Genomic DNA, 18,408 nt, shown 5'->3' on the forward strand with positions numbered 1-18,408 from the left:
AAAGTAAGGAAAATCATACTATGCTCTTAGTACAGAGCTTTTAATTTTTAGATCTCAAAGGCTCATTGTGCATAAGAGCAGTTTCATTATCTCTCTTTTAGAAATGACTAATCTGAGGTCCACAGGCATGAAATGAATTACCAAATTTATTCAGAGACAAGAAAAAAATCACATTTTAAATGAATGCTCTATTGTTATATTCAACCAAATAATCTCTCAGCTCCTCAAGATCTAGGCCATGTTTCTGCTTGGCTTTTTTGTATGCTAGCCAAAAGTCTGGCTTTAATGGGTATGAACAAATAATTAATGCCTGGGTCCATTCTACTTAACTTCATAGCATCCTGTTCTCGTAGTACATGCTTTTTTTCCCCCCCTCTGATGTCATATGTCACTAAGCAGTGCATAAAACTATTTTATGAACTCTAGACATTTACAAAATTGACTGGTGTCCAGTTTTCAGTATCTCCTCAAAATCACTGTCACCAAAAACTTAATTTAAAACAAACACATCTGTAACTGTGGTAATAATTTAGATTCATGGATCCTTGCAGGAGGCCCATTAATTTGAGTAGGGATCCAAGTGCCTTGATGATTCCCTGTTAGTAAAAGAAGCCCTGGCTACATGACATCACTACTGGGAGAAGCATATTGTTTTGTTTCAGTTTTAGCACACGAAGCTCTGGCATTTTATTGTTAGTCTCTGTGCATTACAATTGGTTTCAAAAATTGCACCCTCTGCTCTCACTGAAATGAATGTGTTATTTCAGTAAGGAGGTATTATGCCAGTATTACATACTTTTGAAAATCGTGCCTTGTGTATATAGGGGCACAAGCAGACGATATAAGAGGTTCAGTTCATGGTACTAGTCTCCGGCACAGGCCTTGCTAACTTTTAGTTTACTGAAGCACTGCTATGTTTGTACGTGCCTTACTGTTCAGCCACACATAAAATGAACAGAACCTTAAAAACTGGCTGGAGAGGAGTAAGTCACAGACCCATTAAACCTCAAAGATACAAAAAGTAGTCTTAGAACTGGCACCAGTAGCATAACTTCCATTATATGGAAAAGTAAAACTAGCTTTCATACGAAAGAGTATTTGCTTAAGGCACTGAAAATGGCAAAGTCAGAAAAATGATTAGTGCATATACTCTGAGAACACAAAGAGATGCCACAGTTCAGGGTCTGGAACTTCACTGAAGCAATGAAAACCTTTACTGAAAAACATTGCACATTTATGAAAACTATGGAGTAAAAATGCAGTTTCTGTTTCTACAGGTGCTCTTGACCTTCATTCCTGGGGCCTTCTCCATCAACGTCCTTTTTTTCTTTTTTCTTTTTTTTTAACATGCAAGAAAACAATCAAACTCAGCTTTTCCCGTTCCATCTGCACGGCAGAGGGAAAAAAAAATGAAGATATCTAGTGCAATGGAGTTTTCCAAAAGGAAAATACACATATTCCCTTATTGAACAGGAATGTCAAAATAAAAATTATTACAAGTTTTTCAAAATCTGAAAGAACTGGTAGTTCTCCAAAGCTCTGACCAACGAATTCCATATTATGTTCTATATCCATGTGCGTAACTCCTACTTGTATTAACAGCAGTGATTGAAATGGCTCACTGGAGCAGAGAGCTATGAATGTAACGGAACTCAAACTCTCATGGAAAGTATTGTTTTTTGTTTGTTTGTTTGACAGTGTTTCAATGAATACTGTTTATACTGTGAAAGATGTTAAGACAGCACATTCACTTTTAAGCTTCGGAAAAACAGCTCCGTAGTGTACCCGTGGGATTCTCTAAATTATTTGTGACTTCTTTGCTTTTTCTAAATAATTTTATGAAGATAAAAATAAATGTGTGATTTTCTGATATAGTGTTTTTGAGTTGTGCAAAATTAACAAGGGGAAATTTCATTTCAGGAACTCAATTACTTACTCAGTTACAGAGTTTGATTATGAAAAAATATTATGTGGAGACCTTCAAGGAGAGTTATTTAATTTATCAGCTTTCTCTTATCCCATTGTCTCAAAAATCTCTTACTTGTTTCTGGTTTTGATGTCTTTGAGGTGCTAATTTGCTGAGCAATTTATATGAATGTGGAAAGAAAATAGATTAGCTACTATGCAGTGACTTCTATTCCAGGTGAAAAAAGTTGTTTCATGCTGAAGAAACTGAAAGGAATACACTACCACGTGTTACCAAGAACTGCAGAGAATATTTTCTCAAAAGAATTTCACCTTCATAGTTCTGTGAGCTTCTTATCAACTCATGTTAATGTACTGCTCCAGTACATCAAACAATTAAACAATTATGTATTTTTATTATTTTTTTTGTCAAAAGCCCCTTTTTATATATATATATTGGAATGTGGCATGACAATAAGATCAGAATACTGATTTATGGGGGTATTGATTCACTCTCTCTATAGTATTTAATACTTAAATGCATGTTTTGGTTTTGAATCTGTCATGACACTTTATCCCTTTCATGTGGCACACAGCCTGTGTTCTTGTTGGGTAAAATTTAGATTTGTAAACAAAATTGCTTCTGTATAGAGTTTCCATTACAACTCTCACAAGTGATAACTCTTAATTATCTCCCTTAAAAGAGAATATAATTTTTGCTTCCTATCACTTTTCTTCTTCCTGTAATGTAATACTCTTGCTGTTTGCTACAGTCTAAATGTACTACATGACACAGGAAAAAAGCTGTATTATCATAGCAAGCAATTGTTTCTACAAATTTCTTTAAAAGGTCACTAGTGCCTCAAAATCTGATGGTAACAGAGAATGCCAGCTACCTTACTTTTGACATCTCTGTTGGATAACTCAGAGGAATATCAGTGTTCACACTGGCTCCCTCCACAGATGTAAGTCATATAATGTCTGTAATAAAGAAGTGACAAAGTGGTGATGACTGTAACAGTGATGACCAGACTTTTACAAGTACAAATTAAAAAACAGGAAAATATCAATAGCCATGAACAGGAATATAAACCAGTACCCTTAAACTATTAGCATGCTTTTTATGAACTGACATAAAACTTTCTGGATCTGAAATGGATGTAACTAGGGGGATTTCAAGATACGTTTTTTTGCATATTTCCATACAACAACACATGCATTCTCAAGGAGAAGTACGGTTCCTGAGCTCAGGGCAACTTCTTGTTAATCAAGTGATTCTTACCAAGAGGCATTGCTCTTGCAAAGGGGTAGTGTGCTCTTGCTCTCGTATTCTTCCTAGAGTCATCGTGACTCCACCTTCCATAAATATCTGTAGTGACACCACTACAGGCTTTGGTTTTAAGGCAGAATAAAACTCTCATTATTTAGATTTGGTTCAGTACAACTTCTGGACAAGTAAAACAAAAGTTCTGAAAATGTTTACAAACTAATCTGATGTCACAATTTACGATTCACTAGCATTTTCTGGAGTTAACATTCCTACGCAGGTACTGTCCAACCTGTAACCTTTTGCTACTTTTTGCACCTGAAAATGCCCTTGCAAGTCTTGCATGGTCTCTTTTCACACACATTTCCATCCTTTCCCAGACAATAACTGTTCTTCATTGTGACTGACAACATACATCCTAGTAACGAGGAAAAGAGATGATGCTAGACTTTTGCGATAACAACCAAAAAGACAAAGCTGTCTAATTTTCCAGAAACCCATATTTAGATTCAAAATATGCTTAATTGTTCCTGTGTGAATATACCATCCATGAATTATCTGTTTCTAAAAGTAGCTGTGGTTTGCTGTGCATCATGGGACATACAAGAAGAATCTATATACAGGAATCAGGTAACCATTGCTGAAATTGTGATGTAAAATATAAGAATATCAAATGACAGACATACATATTTCTTAGGAATAATTTTTGTAAATTAAAAATTTACCACACATTCAGAAACATGAGAAGTATTTATGTCATGTAGCTTTAAATATATGGATCTTTAAAAAAATTTGGAAAAATAAAACCTTTTCCTCGAAGTTCCGCATTTCTCACTGAAAAAAATATTTAAGTTCTTTGTTGTCCAATGCAAAGTCACATGTTCAGCAACTTGATATTTGAACTTGTTTCCACCTGTCTGTATGTTAGCTGTATCTTTATCACAACTTTTTCCTGGGTTAAATTCAAGATAATTCTAGTTGGGAGAACCACTTTCTTCAACAGTTACCCTTCAGTAGTGTGTAACAGCAACAAGTATTTCAGCAAACCAAATTAGATCCTCATCAACCTGCTAGAACAACTTTGCATGTTATATTTAACATGGAATTTACCTTCCTCACTACGCACTGTCCTATATTCATCAACATCATCCCAATAGGGAACACTAATGCTCTCTTTCTGTATATTTAAGGAATCCCAGATGTGCTGTTCTATTCAATGCCATCACTTATTAATTATCTGTAAAAATCTGACCTTCCTCCAGGAACAAATTTCCAAGTACATCTAAGACCAGAAACAAACTATTCACACTTTGAGGCGCACACACACACCTTGTGTGTGCCCTAACACACACCTTCTCTCCTTGGTGTGTGTTACATATCTGCTGACATATCAATACAAATGCCATTTATCATCAACATTTAGGTGATTTTTCCCCCCAGAGACTCTCTGACACCTTCTCCACTCTCAAAAAATGTTCAGGCAGAATAAAACTGCAATCCCTAATGACACTAGCTGCCAAGAAACTGCAAGGCACAAATGATGTTTTAAAACAGTATGTGCAAAATCATATGGAAGTTAATATAAAAGTGCTTCATTTCAGAAAGCAGTTAAAATGACCATTAAGATAACTATTTCTAGATATTATACAAGGATGTGTTGATATGGAATACCTATCCTGTAGTCTCTTTTTAATGTACCGTTAATTCACTAGCACACTTCCATAATAACTTCTCCTTTACATTACAGGAACCGAAAAGGAAATTCCTGTATGTCCTAGAAAAAAAACCTGAGGATCTAATTCTGATCTTCCAGTATTTTTTTTCCCTAACCTGGTTTCACCAATATCAGGAAGAAGTTTCTGAAAGTTTAAAAATATTAATCCCTTTTCAGGGGGGAAAAAAAAAGTATATTCTACAGCCTGGTACTTTGAACACCTACTGAGTACAGGCCTTCGCTCAGTCTAAAGTGAGTAAATACCACTCATATTTACTAGAATAGTATATATCCCACATAAGTAGTAACACAGCAGGTCACTATACTGTTCACTAGTGCAGCACAGCCCTAATACCAGAACTCATGAGAACGAAGCAGACTGCTCACTGGATAGCAGGAACACAAACTCTTGTTTATCAGAGCAGACTTTGTTTTTCTCTCAAGTAATAATTCTTAATACTACTTACAGATCAAATGTGTACTCTTTGTGTAAGAGAGAAGTATTTATTTCTCTGCAGGAGTTTCAGAACTACTGCTCATCAGTTTCACTGACCCTTTCCCTTTCTCTAGAATTATGAAACACAGAACTTGAAAGAACTCCCATTGATGCCAATGGAGTTTGAATCAGGCCATTAATGCTGGTATATGAAACTGAGGAAAAGAGTTATTATTTTGATAGTAAACATTAATTTTAAAGCTGTTGTTTTTGATTTATAATACATGTAATAAATATTATATATATGTAATACATGACAAGATGTAAATCTAAAAACAAGGCTAGATAACATCATAAAGAGAGAAAGTTTTAATTTCAGAAGACCTCAGATATTCATGCGTAGAGAAGCAATAAAATAAATAAGGAATAGTCTCCCATATCTGCTGTTAAGTGTTAAGTGACCTGGAAAAGAGCACTAGATGTTATTATTTTTCAATTTTATTTTGAAGAATATTATAGTTTTACTACCCCTGAAGTATTTGGTATTTCTTGGAACCATTCCTGTTGACATGTGCATACAATATTTTGCCATCTCAAAATAGCACTACTCAGTTACTGTTAAGGTAACAGCAAGCCACCTGGATACCGGTATTAAAAAAAGAAAGTTGCTCTCTTTTCAGACCAAGGAGTAAGTTCAGACTGAATGAAAAAGGAACATCCAGTTCTCCTTCTTAGGAGGAGATAATGTGTCTTAGTCCGAGGATGAAGTCCAATTGAACTAACACGTGATAATCCTTCAGCTGTCAGCAACATCTGCAGACACCATGTAGCAGAAATACTACTTAGGCACTAAGTAGCAGAGTTCTCTGTGGCATTAATTCACATTAGTTCCTCAATGGCAGGATAAGGGTGTTCTTAAAACATTTGATCCCTGTTGCCTTATTAATTGCTTGTCCAGGCTCAGCCATCTGCATAAGGGAGGTCAGAGAGCGAGCAGTGACTTGGACACAGAGAAATTCTGAGTTGCAGAGTATTCAGCAATCAAGAAGATCAAAAGAAGGAATTTTCTAAAGTGAAGAGTTTAGAGATAGCATTTTCAGAGTGGATCTACTTTTTTTTTTTTTTTTTTTTTTTTTTTTTGAAACTGCAGGTGGTTTGCTGTAGTGAACCTTTACTCCAAGGAGACAAACATCCCACTCCCACTCTTCACTGCACCACATCCTCATCTCATCAAACTCTCTCCTCAAGTCCTTCAGGCTTCTTACATCCCTACATGTTTTGAGAGCTGTCACCATATCTCTTCACTTTGATTTTTTCCTCCTTTACCCTGTATTCTGCTATCCAGCCTAGCCTGTAACAATCATATATGTCTGCATGTTCCACCCACACTAAAGTTCCTTCCACCTCCAACTGCATTCTGTTTGCATGCACTGACATACTGTGATGCAAATGATACATGGATATTTAAACATCAGCTTTTTGTGTTTAAAACTTCTGCTGAATGTGATGGAGAATTTTGGGATCATGGTAGGAAGCAGAACTGTGCAGAGTGAAGTGATGTTATACAGGGAATGGGGGGGGTAAAGGAAGGTATACAGCAAATAAAGTGCATCTCTGGGGCAAAATAAATACTTATAAGTAATGATACAAATTCATGCACGCATTGCTCCTGTATGATTAAATGCCATTGGAAATTTTCTCAGGAAAAACAAAAAAACAAAAAATGAAAACACCCACAAAACTTTTTCACTTAGAATTAAGGTAGCTGATGTGAAAGTCTCAAAGTAAATCATTCAAAGTTAGGGAACTCTGCCTCGGCCATCACCTTATGTGTTTCAGCCTTCCCTAAGCACATCCAAAGGCTCAATGGGAAGGCAGCAAACTCATTTTCAGTTTAAAACAAAAAACCCATCACAATGTCCATATTTAGTTCCTCAAAGACAGATGCACACCCATCTACATGTTTATCACACAGGCAATCTTGATCAAGCTGATAAAGACAGCTTAGAAATACAAGTATTTTAGATTATAGAACTCCTGATTTTTCTTTTGAACACAGAATTAAGGCAAATTTCACAATTCTACTTATATTTTTAACATAAAGAAGAAAGTTTCCTGCAGTCAGCTTAAAACACAAGATATAGCTGTGATAACAGCTTTTAGAAAGACACAAAGGACACAGACATGCGGTAAAGCATTTGTTTGCATGTTATTTATTTCTACCCTAGAAGTGCTGCTTTCAATATCATGTTGTTATTTAGGAAATTAGCATCTGAAGGGAATACTTGTTTGTGAAATTCTCAAAAGGCTCAAGAATATGCAAAGCCATGTGAAGGTAGAATTTAATTCATAATAAAAATCCAGAAAATGGTTTCATAGCCCACAGTCCATTGTGATTAGCACATCTAGTTACAGATGAATTTTATTTGTTTCTTACTGTAGTAATGTTCTGGCATTACCTCTGCCCATGTAATTTTACTGCATTTACATTATACATGTATCTCATGCTATGTTTTGTGAGTTCAGTAATTCTTTTCTCATTTAATTATTTTTTAAGTTTCATTTGGTTTTAAAAGATGTCCTTGGATAAAAGGAAAGCCTGTGAAATAGAAACAAAATACTGCTTGATAATAAAACAGCAGATTTCTTTTAGTGAATATGGATTTTCCATACTTACCCTGACAAGCAGTAAGCCTGCCTTACTATATCTGAATACATCCAAAAAAGATTTTCAGCTAGCTTTTAATATATACCAGAGCTGAAAGTTCAGCTCTACCACATATTCACTAGCCAGGAGAAGATTTTTACCAAAGTAGTCTGATCACAAAAAATATTTTTCTTACCCCTACTCTGTACAACCCTCTCCAGTAATAATAATCATATTAACATCTTTGTTAATATTGTCCAATCATCAACAGCAGGGAATGAAAACCTTACTTGTTTCGCTGTTTAAAAAAGTATGTCAAAAAAACCCAATGATTTACCGCAATAATCTGCAAAGGTATTTTATATAACCCCTTCTTCCTTCTCCCCAGCCTGAAGCCTCAGAAGAATGCTCCCTTTAGTCGTTCGTTTGCCTTTAGACAACAAAAAATTCATTCTTCATGCAGAGAAACAAATTTGCAAGGCTGTGCTCCTCTGCCACATGCAAAAGAGGAAGACAGGCATAGTTAATAGGTGACATTTCAAAACCTTAGCTGGCGAAGTAACCGGAGTTGATGGCTAAAGCAAAGTGCTTGCCAGTCTGTACTAGACAAATGCTTTGCTATAGCTACATTATCATGACACTTATAAATACTAACTACTAACCCAAGATTTAAAGTATCTTTCTCCTAATGGTTTATGGATGTGTTCTCCAAGGAGCCTGTGCATGACAGTTAACCTTCACAAAAGCTGCGCCAACTCAGGGGGCTACACCAAACAATTAGCTGGGCCCTGGAACATTCAGCATCAATGGTACCATCCCCGTGGACTCTCAGGACATCGTCTCATATCCTGTGCACTTAATTACTGTGCACTTGATAATCATGCTAGGTAGATGAATATTTCTAGCTAATTAGTTCTCGATATGACTTCAATTTAGATTGTGATGATTATAGTTATTCCCCTCCAACCTTCCCAAGTTGAACATGTAGCTTTGGTAGCTAATAGTCTGAACATAAGTCTGAAATATGGACAAGTACCTTACAGAGATTAAAAAAAAAAGAGAGAGAGAAAATGAACGAATGAATGAATGAACAATGAGATGATGCAGAAGAGCTCACTTCAGGGAACTGAAGAAAACTTCTTCTATAGTGGTAACTGTTTATCTCTCTTATTACCTACCACTTGAGATTTTTGCAGATAAAACACTTGTCATCCACATATTACCTTGAAGTGAAGGACAACAATACCTGCATGTATCAGGTGCTACTGGAGTTTGATGGTTTCCATCAAACTCAAACTTTGGAGTATGGATGTGTTGCTGATCTGGCTCCATTCTAAGGCTGCATTTCATTGCCTTTCAGAAAGTCGTTATAGCTGCATAATTTTAAGTGCATTTATACACTGCCTTTTAATATTCCCATAAGTTAAAAAGAAAAACAACATCAACATTTTGTTATGTCTCCTAAAATTCACTCAGACAAATATTCATTTAACTATGGTGATTTCTACCTGGATTAGAAAAACAAAAAGAAAACAGAGAGAAGCAAACCCAGTTCATAAGTCAGCATGGTATATACTGCATTCAACTCTACTTTTTTTCTGCTAGAATGCAGGGAACGTGGAATAGCCAAATAGCAGCATTTCAGATATTTCAGGAACTACTCAGCAGTATCTCACAGTCCTTCTTTTTCTCCCTAAAGTCTCTACCAGGTGAAAAGAACTATCACCACTTTCAAGCTCATCCACAATTCCAAAGACCACAGTTCTTCCCAGATTTATTGGCAATCTGAATTTAAACTGCATAGAAGAGATTCTTCAGATATCAGCTAGAGAGTGCTGCTGGAGCTAACCTGGATGTTTTTGTGAAACTTCAGCAGATTACAATAAAAATGTGTAAGATTCTGCAATGTATACACAGGATTGCAATATGTAAGACACCAAAATCATCCTTTTACACTGCTGCATGATGTTCAGGCTTCATTCAGCCACAGAATTTGATTCTCTGAAACACAGCTTCAAGGAATTTATGAATTAATGCTGGAAAAAAGTTAAGGGAAAGTGTATCTACCAACAAGGCCCTGAGCAACCTGCTCTAACTGGACCTGCCTTCAGTGGGAATTTGGACCAGATGCCCTCCAAAGGTCCCTTGCAATCTACATTATTCTATGATTCTACAAAAACTCCGAGCCTCTTCTGAGTTCCTCTGGGACAAGAAGAAGAGAATTTCAGAAGGTAATTCCAGAAGGTATGAGGCATGAGAAAAGAGTAAATGAATTAAAGCTGATTAATAAACTATGGAGGGCTATTATAACAAGTCCTCAAAGCATAAAAGTTCGATGCAAAGAGGAAGATAATCATGTGTTTACCATTCTTATTGGATATAAGACACCGGGTTAGAACAGCAGAAAAAAAGAGTTAGATTAAGCAATGGGGGGAAATCCCCAAAATCTTTCTCAATGCAAAGACAATTAAGCACAGGAGCAGATTATCTAATGTGCCAGGTTGGTACAAGCAGTCCATGGAGCTTCTTGGAGCCCTGAAGGGCACCTGAACTCTGAGGAATCCTGCAAAATAGTCTCTGTATCAATTAACCAAGCACCAGCTGATCCATAAACACTACAAAGCTCCTACAGCATGCGTGTTAACTTCTAGATTTTGCTGGGATACCTGCACTGTCTAAGCATAGCTTAAATGAGACAGATTAGACAACTACTTTGCAGCAGAAATTTAGTCATAGCTGGTCCCACTTTGGGCTATGGGTATGGAGTGGATGATCTCCTGAGGTTTCTTCCTGATCTATCGTTCTTTGACCTTTTAAAAAACATTTTAGCTATTTTATCTATAAATCACTTCTTTCTAATCTGTGATCTTGCTTTGATTACAGACAGGTAAACTAGTTCAATAGTATTAATAAATGAGACCCTACTAATATTCAAACTAAGCACTTACAAAGCTTGAAAAGGGTCTTCTTTTTAGGGAATCATTATTTTCACTGTATGCCGACAACACTTGATTTATCTCATAGGCAAGAGTGCCGGAATACTACACCAAATTTTTCTTGAGTCAAATGAAATCCACCAAAAACCCAAACATCTTGTAATGTTTATAATGAAATGCTGTTCTAGCTCAGATTTGTTAGGAGGTGTAAGGTTTGACAAATAACCAGATTCTTCCATTTTCTCGTATTTCTTAAAATGTCTATTTAGAACTATATTTAGGATTAATCCCCATAAGAATCTGCTTATATAAAAAATAATGTGTGATCATACCACTAATGCTTTGTTATAGTAGTATTCAGAGCATTTATCACGTGTTAATTATTCTTCTTAATAATATACAGACATAACGCAATGTTCTGTTGAAGTATTCTGCACACATACTTCATGCACAATATAAGATCATTATAAGCTAATTAAGAATTTCTTCAATTTTTAAAATAACAACAGAAGTTTTTATTGAGGTAAGGCCTAATTATGGAGGAAGAGGGGAGGGAAGGGGGGGGAGGGGACAACTTTCAGACATACATATTTGTTACATATGCCATTTTATCTCTTGCCCCACCATTCCAAAAGAGCAGTAAAACTCCCTGAAGTGCCTGGAAATCCTCCCATCTTAGAGGGGTTCCATCTCTGCTCACTTTTAAGCTGAGCACAACAAAAGCTGCTACTTTCCCACTTCTAGCTATTGAGAAGGAAAGAAAGGAAAAATGTCAATGCTCTTAGGCATCAGTACATTGATGGGTACCTTGAGTTAGCACCACATCTTTTAAAAACAATACCATTTAATTTTTTGTTTTAAAGAGCAGTGTTAAAACTCTGAAAGGTTATACCAGTCAGCAGGATTAATCAACTCATAGATACTATCACAAATGTAACAATACTGACTCTTATTTAAGTAATTCTCCTTTCCACTGCTCTAGCAGTCTGAAGAATCTCAGAGAGGTAACAGTGTAATTTAAACTAGGATCACTCATTTTGGTTCACACTTACAGCTGGTAAGTTAACAGCAAATAAATGGTACAGCAAAAACTGATTTGAAGCTTTGGCCTCCCCTCACAGTTCTCATGCTTCCAGGTCTGTCAATCCCATCCCATCAAGTTCCCTTGAGCATACACTCACACCTCCTCTTTTCTCCATGCTTTGGCTAACTTGACTCACCAGTGCTCCATGCATGCTCCTTTTTGCTATCCTGAGCTAGGAGACACTGTACCACCTGCACTGTTTCTCAGTATCCCACATCAGGCAAGAAAATCACTACTGTCAGTGAAGGGAGCCCCCTGCATGCAGGCAGTGCTCTCTGCTGTCCCACCTCTAGACTTTGCATGTCGTCCCTCCCCTGCCCATCCTGCCTTCAGAATACTATCCAAATTCCTCAAGACTGAAACTTTAAGAAAAAAATTAACAGTACATTTAACCTATTTTAAAATGATAAGCATTTGTGAACGCAGTAATGGGAGAAACAGTTATGGGTGATCAGCCCTAATTTAAAGACATTAACACCTTATAAAAAAAATCATGTCAGAATCTTGCCTGTAAAAATAATCTTGACATCTTGACTAAACAGAAAATAAAAGGAAACACTGAAATATCAAATACAGAAATTATGACACTGGTCTTCTAGCTGTATACTTCTAATTAGTTTAAGTTGGAAAAGAAATACTCTTCTCCTGTTATTTATTTTTTGTCTTCCAAGTCATAGAATTAAACATTCAGCTGAATGGGGAAGTCCAAAGCTTGTGCAGTTGTTCATTTGACTTTTTTCAGAACGTCATCTAATGTTTCAGATTTGCAGCTGTTCTGCTTTAACTTGAAAAGCACACAGAAAAAAGAACTAGACAAATCTTAGTGGAAATGTAGATATGGTAACTTCATTGGAATTACAAAAAGCGTTCTGCATCACCAGTAAATACAAATGACCTAAGTTATTCCGGTAACTGAGCATTTTGTTTCAAAATTCAGACATGTCTAAAATGACTAATGTAAATGCCTACAAATGTAGTCTTGCAAGAACAAAATATATTCTTGCAAGTATATTCTTGCAAGAGGGACAGAATTGAAAAAGTTGACCCAAATCACAAAGCTTTCAATAAACATTGATGAAGTCTCCTAAAGAGTAACCAAATAAGTTCATTGTAATTTTATGCCTAAACTCTGGTTGGTCCGAGATTAATCTTCACAGATGCTGAACAGAGGCCACTTCGGCCACTTGCAGTTTCTGTTGCTACTATGACCTGTGTTCTGTGCTTCCCACGCACTTTTACTCCAAACACAACTTTCTGCCAAAGACCAACAGGAAAGAAACAAGTTCTTCCTGTGCCATTTCATAACCATGCATACTTCCTAAAATGTCTTATTAGACAAAACTGATTCATGATCTCTCCCACGGGAATAGCTTCACAGGCTAAGCTCATAACCAGTTTCTGCACTACTCTTCACGTAGTGCATCAAATAAACAGCAGTCAGGACACAGATCGCAACTCATTTTAAAATAGTTGTATACAACTTTCCTTCATTCTCCACAGATGTGGTGAGATCTTCAAGTATAATTTAGAGCACAAATCCAGTGATTTGCCATTTACATCAGCTGAGAGGCTGGTCTGTGAAGTTCAGGTTATCACCACAACAGGATGGTTTGCTGCAACTCAGCATAACCACATAAAACTCATTAGTATGTTAATATGTTATTATGTATTGTTAATTATCATGAGACGCTACACCTACTATCTTGTAGGCTGCAGATCTCCAATACTTTTACTTTTATGCTCTGCTAAATCAAGACACAAGATGTATAGATTTCTCTCTGCACCATATCTTCATACAGGGGAAGAAAAAACAAAGAAAAGGTAGGGGCAGAGCCCTCTTTTACACAACCTCACTACTCACTAATTAAAAGCATCAGTGGAGTGATGAACATTTCAGAGAGTACAACACTGCTGGCATTACAATTCCTTGTTTTGTGGTCTTGGATTATGCCTTCAGCCACTTTTGAAGAGATAATCGTAACAAATTTGCATCTGTCTGACTTAAAAACCATGTGTGTTGTGGTGCCAGGAGCCTGAGAAGACTGACTACCACTGCATGTGTACTCAGCGGTATGTGTTAGAGCAAAGGGTCTGGAAAGATGTAATTCAACTGAATCAAAATTGAGGTAAGACATTTCTGAAAATTCAACCTTACTCCTATTTAATTCAGATGTTCAGAGGAATAAACTTCAAAATTAAATGACTATCAGTTTTTGATAAACCATCTTCATGTTTAATATCTTTGTTGGGATGGGAAGAACATGCTTGGCATGTTACCTTTGAGAACCCAGTTTACTTCCAATGTCCCAGTTTCACTCTTCTCTTCTATAAAACTAAGTTTCAGAAGGAGGCTGTGAATGTGAATTAACTAATAGCTCTCAAAAATCTTAGGTCTTCAGGCTGGAGACAATGTAAAGCAAAATGATTTACATTTTTCCATCATGCTTCCCATTAGCAGTTCATGCAGTTACTACATGTAGTATATAGACTTGAAACATTATCTTCCCATTTACTATGCTTCAGAATAAAAAAAAAAGAAAGAAAGAAAAGTGCACTGAAGAGATTTCACTCAGCTTCTCCTAGTCCATAGGCTATTATTCTAGTGCATAGGCTATTATACACTATTCTGCTCACAGGTTAATATGATCTTCATTCAACTGCCACATGATGCTGAGAAAGACTAAACCATCTTTTAACATCAAAAGGATCTGCATGCGGTCAGAACAAGGCGATCTTTTAGAATCTGAGGTACAACAACACAAAGAGATTAGAAATACTAAACACGGTGATGAATTGCTGAAATCTGCAATCCCAGAGTGAAATTTCAACACGTGAAGGGAATCCAGCTGAAAAATTAAGAGTGAGGAGAAAGCCTTCCCGCAGAATCTCAACAGGCCTAAAAGAGACTTCATCTCCACTTCTTTAACAGCACTGCTACTGGGAGAGGGAGGCAGATGTTGGAAAACACAGTAACAATTGATTGGAAACAGTAACTCAGGAGAAGGGAATATTGTGAGAAATAAGGAGCATTTCAAATGAAGATTATTCAAGGTAAAACAGAATGGCTCACAGCTAACAGGAACACTCTTGCTCTCCCCTCTGTAAATTGATTCACCAAGATGAAGATTTCTTTTCCACATTTATTTGGTTTTGATGGACCAAAATGTTGCAGATAATTTTTCTTGGATGAAAAGCACTGTCATTTAGAATGTTTCTAGTTTAATAAACCACTAAACAAACCATTAATAAGCCATCTGCACCTACAGAGGTGCTAGGGCATTACATAGTCAGTTACTGAATAACAGTAGTATCTTTTCTATCTCAACAATATCTTCTAGAAAGAACATTGATTTTGAAAATCAGAGAGTGTTCTAGCAATTCTGAAGAAACTGTAAGTTAGAAAAGTGTCAACTGAAACAGACAGAAAACTTTTACATTCTCCCCAGGGTAGCTGTGTGTTTTCACACTCCTGTATCCCATTTCCACCTGGGGATTTCTTTTTCATTATGTTTTCATACAAAATACTGTCAGAGAAAAACATATTGTTCCCCCATAGAAAATAAAATGAAAAACAGATAAATACTAATATCATGTAGGCTGGAACACTTCTGAAATATTCGGAAGAATGTCTGTTTATTGTGTAAGTGGTCAGTACAAGCCTCGTGAACTACTTAGTTCTGCTAAAACAGCACCTTTAGCAATAAAGATTATTATTTATATTACTTTAGGCCCTCATGGCTCCCACTTTCTTAGACAATGTATACAATACATAGTAAGATAAGGTCTCTTCTCCAAAAGCAAAGTCTATGTAGGCCAAATGAACAAGTAGCCATAGCAAGGTTACTATGTTTCACTACTAGTTTTGCATATTGCTCCTTAGCATTACATGTCTTTAGCAAAAGAATGAGGAGCATTACTTTGGCATTTTGATTCCCAGTCTAGTATATATTAATATATGCTGCTTAATTAGGCGATGTGCATTCTTCCTGCTACTTCTAACCACTGTACTAAGAATCAACATCCATGGTGAGATCAGAGAAGCCATTATATTTTAGGAACAGAGGAACTTCTCTTTAATAGGAAACTGCTAATCTCTGGAGTAGATTCAACAAGTAAGAAAGTGGCCAAAATTATGAGCAATTACAGAATTTTCACATCTAGCAAAACTTTAAATAAAGAGGACGTGGTTAAGGAGAGAATTCTGGGTACCTCACATTTGGCAGTCCTACATGGAGACTTCTCAGTGGGGTCTGGTTTTCAAAAAGTATCAAATACCTACTCTCTGAAATCAAAACTAAAAAGAAACAAACCAAACAAGCCAACAACAAACCTAAATTCCTAAGACAAACAGGGCACTAAATTGGAGCTATTGAAGATCACCAGTCAATTTTAAGATGCAAGATTTACTTTTTATAGAAACTATAGTTAATGCTATAAAAAAAATCCTAGTGTATGTGTGCGTATACATATTTCAGCTTTTACCTAGAATCTAAATCCTAATTTTACACAATCTTTACGATAAATAAATTAAATAAAAACAAAATTTGAATGAGCCATGTAAATGGCCAGTTTCCTTAAAGTATGAGAACTGTCTATGACAAATGGATTCACTATGCTCCAAAAGAAATGTCACAATGATTTCAGACAATATAGAGGAAAAATGGAGAAACTACTTTCTCCAAATAAAACAGAAAGCAAGATTTGCTCATGCTATTTCAGACATGCAGATCAATAGTTATCAAAGAAGGGAGGATGGACTGGAAATGCTGAGTTCATCAGTAATAGCCTCTGACACAATCAAGCTTGGAATAATATTTAATATGACAACAAATGGTTGTGATACAGGTACACGACTGGCAAAAATGATTTTTGTTAACATTTGAGCTGAAGCTCAGCTATCCATATTTACAGATGTGCAGCTCTTACTTCTCAAATGAATGGATTTTCTATCAAACTCTTGCTTGCTCTTAATCTCAATGTGCCATAGTTTTCACTCACTGAAATACCTCGATTAGATATTGAGGGAGCAATTACGAACACTAAAATACAATTTCACCATTTCGCTCATAAGATATAGCATTAACCACCAAAGAATCCTATGGCAAGCAGTTTTACTAATTTCTTATGTGAAGCACTACATTTCTTCCTTTGTTTCTAGCTTCTCATGTGCTGATTTTTCTAGATGACTCCTACTGCTTGTAGGAGGGAAGGGAAAGACTGTGAAAATCATTCCAGTTTCACCTTGCTCAATCTACCCGAGACTATATAGGCCACTATCAAATCCACTTCAAGTCATCTCTTTTTCAGTCAGAAGAGTCCTACTTTACTCATCTGTTCCTTGTACTGCTTCCAAGAAAGTAATCTCTTTTCATACAAAAATCCAGTACTCAGAGGGACAAGAGCTGTAAATAAGTATTGTAACCCCAGAACACGGATGAACTCGCTAACTGAAAACGTAGAGTTTCTGAAATAAAGACTATATCTTGACAATTTCTTGGTCTACCTAGTCACTCCTCATTGAGAAATTGTTGTATACATTTCTTACATTTCATACATCAGCCTTCTAGCCCTTCTCAGAAGTGTTTCTACTGTAAGACTGGGGAAAAGGAGAAGGAAAATCAGAAGCATGCCTTGTGTTTAAGACATAGTTTAAGATGTACTATGGATTTATACAGTAATGATATTTGGTGTTACTTGCTAATGAGATTAGGTAGTATTATATTTCCTCTTCCTAATAATTTCTAATACTCAGTTTGCCATTTGGACTCTTTCTGAGCACTGAGCTGATGGGCTTTTTTTATGAGAATAATATAACCTTAAGATCTTGTTAGTGAGTGGTAACTGTCAACTCAGTTAAAATTGTTGATGCCTATATGTATCATTTTACATTTACCTACACTGAATTTCACTCAGTCTTAGAAGGTCCTTCTGTGGCATTTCCTCATGGTTGGCCTTTCCACTTTTCTGTTCTTAGTATCTTTGTATTATTAATGAAATTTGTCATCTGACTATTCACCCTAAGATCTTCCATGGTAAAGAGAAATTAATTTTTTTTCCTGCTACAGCCTTATTTTTACTCTTTCTTACACCTTTCATATCCTGGCTCTCTTTTGGCACGTCAGACGCTCTGACAGCCTTCCTCTTCCTAATGTGTGTAAAGAAGGATTTATTATTAGCAAATTTTACTGATGTTTGTTCTCAAACTTTCTTTGGACATGTGTTATTGTGCTTTACAATTAATCCACAAGATGTTCACAGTTCTTTCTGTTTCTCTCCTTTTGAAACAACCACACACTTTAAAAGACACTTTGCCTTTATTTGCCTTCCATACTGTGCCATTTGGTCAACCGAACTTTCTTTAGCCCTTCAAGTCTTTCTGGCAGGTGCTTCGCATTTGCTTTAAGCATTACTTAGGAGAG

At 36.2% G+C, this 18,408-nt stretch overlaps 1 protein-coding gene across 2 annotated transcripts in view; it reads right to left on the bottom strand.

The window, feature by feature from the left end:
- CDH18 (cadherin 18) overlaps positions 1–18,408 on the bottom strand; it is a 254,107-nt gene that overhangs the window by 148,733 nt on the left and 86,966 nt on the right. The window lies entirely within an intron of this gene.

Source organism: Dromaius novaehollandiae, chromosome 2 (assembly GCF_036370855.1).
Source record: "Dromaius novaehollandiae isolate bDroNov1 chromosome 2, bDroNov1.hap1, whole genome shotgun sequence".
Classification (NCBI taxonomy): domain Eukaryota; kingdom Metazoa; phylum Chordata; class Aves; order Casuariiformes; family Dromaiidae; genus Dromaius; species Dromaius novaehollandiae.